The 5,976-nt window shown below is 31.1% G+C and overlaps 1 long non-coding RNA gene across 3 annotated transcripts; it reads right to left on the bottom strand.

The window, feature by feature from the left end:
* Positions 1-200: 200 nt before the first annotated feature.
* On the bottom strand, positions 201-2,627 carry LOC142637056 (uncharacterized). Of its 3 annotated transcripts, none has more exons than XR_012844512.1 (4): positions 2,245-2,627; positions 1,300-1,400; positions 988-1,231; positions 201-488 (listed from the first exon to the last, which is right to left on the bottom strand). It is a non-coding gene; the product is annotated as an uncharacterized LOC142637056 (long non-coding RNA). The 3 variants fall into 3 exon arrangements; XR_012844513.1 differs by having other exon boundaries at positions 988-1,220; XR_012844514.1 differs by having other exon boundaries at positions 2,249-2,627.
* Between the last annotated feature and the right edge of the window lie 3,349 nt (positions 2,628-5,976).

Here is a 5,976-nt window from a genome sequence, read left to right as displayed (position 1 = left end):
TGTAGTTTTTCAACGACTAAAAGCCATTGTAAAATACTTGGTTTGTCGTCAACAATACATTATCAATGTGACCATTTACCTTTTTCGATAAACTTCGACTGTTATTGAAACCTATTCACCATGTTATACATTATTTGCAACAAAATAACTCTATTGATAATCAAAGAGAAATCATTTCTAATACTTTAATTGCAAGATAACATAAATCTCCCAACAGTTTCTCCATTCAAATAACAAGCACGAATCCCTAATTGTCCAAAACTAATAATTGCATAATGCAATAAAAATAAAAATATTAAAAGGTCTACAAAATAGCATCAGATGTTCATTAATACATGAAAGCTATGATATCCTTCACCAAACTTGAAAACATAAATATTAGAGGATCAATCATCATCTAAGTCATTGTCCTTCTGAGAGTCATCTTCCTCCTCAGAGTCATCTTCTGTGTTTTCGTCAATATTTTGATTTCCTCCTCTAGCGTTGGTCTAAAATATTTTAATTAAATTAAATAAGTATACAAAAAATTATTACTATGCAAATTATATTTACAATGCATAATAAAGATATAACTAAAATGTACTAATTTAACATCAACAACAATCCCCACGACGAATGACAATAGTATCATCAACATCAAAGAATACAGAATCCTTACTATTGACAATAGTATCATCAATAAATAAATAAAAAAACCTTACTACTAACAATGACCTTGTAGTTCTGAGAACTCCAAAGAATTCATTTGCCACCAATAATCACATTAGTCGGTAATATTAATAACATGTTCATAACAAACACTATAAATCATGTATTTTGCATGGATAGGTAAAGAGATACTAATTTCAATAACATATTTGTAATCTAAATTTAGTGATCCAAATAATTGAAATCTATAATGAGCAATTTTACAAATTATTTCAACAACGTCAAGAAAATAACAAAAAAAATTTAATGTTGATTATAATGAAAATATTATATATATACCTGTGTAGTAGATTCTTGCATAGAACTAAAGCCCATCGAAATAAAATAAGCTCAATATCTTCAAACGGATCTTCAAACAGAGCTCAAAATCTTCATTTTCTTTCAAGGAATCCTCTTCACATTGCTTACTAGAATGGCTAGATGAAATAAGGCAATACACATCTCTATGTTTAACTATCATTCACAATTGCACATTGAGATGCCATCTTTGATTCCTTAGCATCCATTTTTTCCTAAAACAACACTAATAACTTATCAGATATATAAAAAATTTAAATTAAATAAGACTCTGTAAAAAAAAAAATAACATACATATAATTCTTTTTCTTTTTTTATTGGCGAAAGCAACACCATCCTTTATGCATCAACTTGAAACATTCGATTGAACTTGGTTTGCTACTGGTATTCTCCTCCTATTACCATTTTAAAGGAAAATCGTAAGAGAAATCAATTCAAGGTTCAAACTAATGTAATAAAAAGTAAACATGTCAATTTTATTATACCAATTCTTTTCTGCACTTATTCATTGGTACAGAACCTATAGTTACAATGGTGGCTGCATGTTCCGTGTGATTTTCTTGATTTCTATCACATTTATCCTGGTTATATGAGAAACACACTAAAGGAATTGGTTTTTAAACATTTGCTAAAATTCTAAGAAAGATTAAAAAATAAAAAATAAGATTGTTAAGGTATTTCAATTTATAATCACCTTCAACTTATCATTGTTCATATATTTGATGAAGTGAGTGTCTTTGCAGAGTAAGAAAATTATGTAGTCACTAGAGCAGGATTTGGCCCCAGCTATGTCATGATAAAGTAAAAAACCAATCTATAGACAATTATTCATATATTTGTATGAGATATTGAACTAATATTTATTAATCTATAATTTTTTTAGAAGAAGATATTGAAGTAATAATAATCTAATACTTAGTTACCAGTTCATTTTTGTCTAAATTGAGAAGTATTGCAATGATAAGGTCATTAAACTAATTCACATAATAACTAATATAAAAGTTTTAGCTCAGAAGGCCCTGTGAGGGTTTAGATATTTGACAACTTCAAGATTCACTATTTTAAGACACATAGCCCACCCCACATACAGATGGCATCTTAAATAGACAACACCCAAGGGAACTTATATATATAAATATGAATTGAAACAAACCACCCAGCATTGCATTTTAAGAACTACGACTAAGTCAACCAATACATGGGTGTCATTTAAAGAATTGAGAGGGTTAGCAAATGTACCTACACCGTGTTGGATAGCAGCATAGGCAACATCAAAGCTCTCAAGGTGGCGTGGTTGGACTCGTTGCAGCAACAGTTGGGAATTCTGACAAATCCGTGCACTATTGGCTGCTGGCTTGGGGTTTGTGGTTTATGCAGGAAAGGTGTTTGAGTTTGGGTTTGAATGGGGATTTTGGGTTTGGTTAGAGAGAGAGGCGTTTGAGGGAGAGGCATTTGTGTTTGGAGATTTGGGATTTGGGGTTTGATTAGAGAAGGAGAGGCGTTTGAGGGAGATTTTTTTGGGTCAAAGTAGAGGTATTTTTAGTGAGAGGGAGAGACAGGGCGGGGGTTAAAAAAATTGGCCGCCCTTTTTTTCTTAGTGAGAGGGAAAGGGAGAGGAAGAGGGAGGGAGGTAGGGTTTTTATTTTTTGTTTTTAAGGTAAAAACGATATTGGGGGGATTTATTTAAAATAATAATAAATCCCTCTAAAACTGAAAACTACTTATTGTGGGAATTTATTTAAAATAAAATAAAATAAATATTGTGTAGGTAAATTTCTTTTACGGAAATATAATCTCAATATTTAAAAAAATAAAAAATAAAATTTGTATATATTATTTGGCAAAACTACCTCACTTTTTGGTCGTCATCAGTTTGAAATTTTGAGATTTGAAAAAACTATACTTCACCCCAAATTTGAAGAGAAAAACCATTTTTTGTTATTGACATCTGATTAACCACATTTTATTAAATTAAAATTAAAAATGTTGTGCACTAACTTACCCTTTTCTTAAGGGCAAATTTGTAGAATCATCTTATTTCTTAATTAAAATCCATTGATTTAAAATTTTAATTAAAGAGTGTTTTTAAATATTTACTATGACTTTTTCTTATTTTTTTAGTTTTTCAACAGGCTGTGGAGATATTTGTGGTTGCAAGTATTTTAGTGCATGATAATTTTTGCATAATTATTCTAAATATTCCAATGATGTATGTACTAATCATTATTAAACTTTGGTAAATTTTATAGAAAAGCACGAAAGTCGAGAAAACCCTAAAACACAAACCAATACTCAAAACTCACTCAAAACCTCCCTACTCAACCTAATTTAGTCCTAACAAGTGGTCATTGACCCAACTTCGATGATTGATCATGTTTGACTAAATATTGAACAAATTTAACAAAGTTTTGCAAACTTTGACCACTCATTTCTTACAATCCATCCATCTGATTGTTATCATACACCACGAACACCAATATCTCACCACATTCTTTCAATCCAACGGTCAGATTTTGGATTTGAGGTCTAGAGCATTATGGACATGTGTCATTTTACTAGAACACTAAGAAATTTTGATTGGTCACGTTCTCCCAATCCAATCGTTTAATCGAGCTTAAAATTCATCAAAACCAATATTTTATCCCACTCTTTCAATCCAATGGTCAAATTTTAAATCTGACTTTGGCACAAGATGGACGTGTGTCATTGTATCTACTATCATGAAACTTCAAATATTGACCAATTTTGACAAAGTTTTGAAAACTTTGACTACTCATTACTCACAATCCAACCATTTGATTGTTGTCATACTTCATGAACACCAATATCTCACCACATTCTTTCAATCCAACGGTCAGATTTTGGATTTGAGGTCTAGAGCATTATGGACATGTGTCATTTTACTAGAACACTAAGAAATTTTGATTGGTCACGTTCTCCCAATCCAATTGTTTAATCGAGCTCAAAATTCATCAAAACCAATATTTTATCCCACTCTTTCAATCCAATGGTCAAATTTTAAATCTGACTTTGGCACAAGATGGACATGTGTCATTGTATCCACTATCATAAAACTTCAAATATTGACCAATTTTGACAAAGTTTTGAAAAATTTGACTACTCATTTCTCACAATCCAACCATTTGATTGTTGTCATACTTCACGAACACCAATATCTCAACACATTCTTCCAATCCAACGAACAGATTTTGGATTTGGGGTCTAAAGCATTATGGACTTGTGTCATTTTATAGAACACCAACAAATTTTGATTGGTCACATTCTCCCAATCCAACCATTTGATTGAACTCAAAATTCATCAAAACCAATATTTTATCTCACTCTTTCAATCGAATGGTCAAATTTCAAATCAAACTTTGGCATAAGATGGACGCGTGTCATTCTATCCACCTATCATGAAACTTCAATTACTAAAAATATTCAATACTCTTCTAAGAGAATTATACACTTTATAAACATTTATAAGAATGCAGAAAATGACCTAAAAAATACAGCCCAAAACGTACAAAATGACCCCAATGGATTTGCATGTGACTTTTGACTACCTTGTTTTGCCATTTTAAAACTTGAAACTGATAAAAGCATGAAAACTAGGAAAACCTTAAAACGTTGACCAATACCTAAAACCCATTTAAAACCTCTCTAATCAACCTAATTTGATCAAATCCAGTGGTCTTGGAACCAACTCTAAAGTTTAACCAAAGATTGACCAAGTTAGATCAACTTTGACAAATCTGACCGTTTAATTGTCATTGTACTTCACAAACAAAAATATTTCACTACATTCTACCAATCCAAAGGTCAGATTTTGGATTTTAATCTGTCGCATGATGGACACGTGTCGTTGTTCCCACGCACTAGGAAACTTTGATTAACCCTGCTGACACAATTTGACCATCCAATTAAGCTTAAAATTCGCCAAAACCAATATCTTACCTCACTCTTTCAATATAATGGTCAAAATTTGAATATGAGTTGACCGCATGATGGATACATGTCGTTGTCTCATATATTGATAAAAACTACCAAATAACCAATAATAACTATTAAAGCCTTCAAAATGACCAAAATACCCCCCATCAAAGCTAGGAAATGACTGAAATACCCATAAACTTATAAAGTAACTAAAATACAACCCAAGACAAACAAAAGGACCAAAATTCCCTCAAATCTTCAAAATGATCAAAATACTTTTTAAATCTGAAATGACCAAAATAGCCCTTAAGTACTTGGAGGGTCTTGAAATACGTTTTGTGTAGTTTTTAAAATTAAGGAAAATTTCTAGAGTTTTAAGACAAAATTGTGGAAAATTCACCATTCAAAGAAAATAATCCTTTTTTACGACAATATGTCTGTTGGAAATCACCTTTATTGTGACGGATTTACTTTACCGTTGATAATACCTTCTTATCTTAAGAAAATTTTAACTATTAACAACGACCAAAACGTTTGTCGGAAACAACAATGCAATATATAGACTACAGTGATGGAAAAAAACTCTCAAACCCCATGAAAAATAAGGGCTTGAATTCCCCCTTCAAATTTTTACGATTTTTGAGGGCTTAGGTCCATCGCAAATATTATTTATTGAGAGGGATCCAATTCCATCACTGATGCATTCTTTTTTTTTATTAAATAACTATTTGCGACAGTCAAAGTGTTCATTGCAAATACAAAATCAATTAGAAAAATTAAAAAATTAATTGTGATGGATAAATGTTGTCACAATTGTGAAAAGTTAGGGGGGGGATTTTCCCTCCAAAATATTTTATCATTTTCGATGGCTCCATTTCTGTCGCTACTGCCATCTTTTATATTTACGATGGAAGAATGTTTGTCGCTAATACTAACACAATAAAAAAGATATATTTTGTATTTTCGACATACAAAAGCCGTCACAAGTGTTAATAGTGCCGACAGTTTTTCTTTAATTGTCGTGAATAATACTTT

The sequence above is a fragment of the Castanea sativa genome, chromosome 5, assembly GCF_040712315.1.
Source record: "Castanea sativa cultivar Marrone di Chiusa Pesio chromosome 5, ASM4071231v1".
NCBI lineage: Eukaryota > Viridiplantae > Streptophyta > Magnoliopsida > Fagales > Fagaceae > Castanea > Castanea sativa.
The sequence above is the reverse complement of the archived record's forward strand: the minus strand, read 5'-3'. Positions and strand labels throughout refer to the sequence as shown.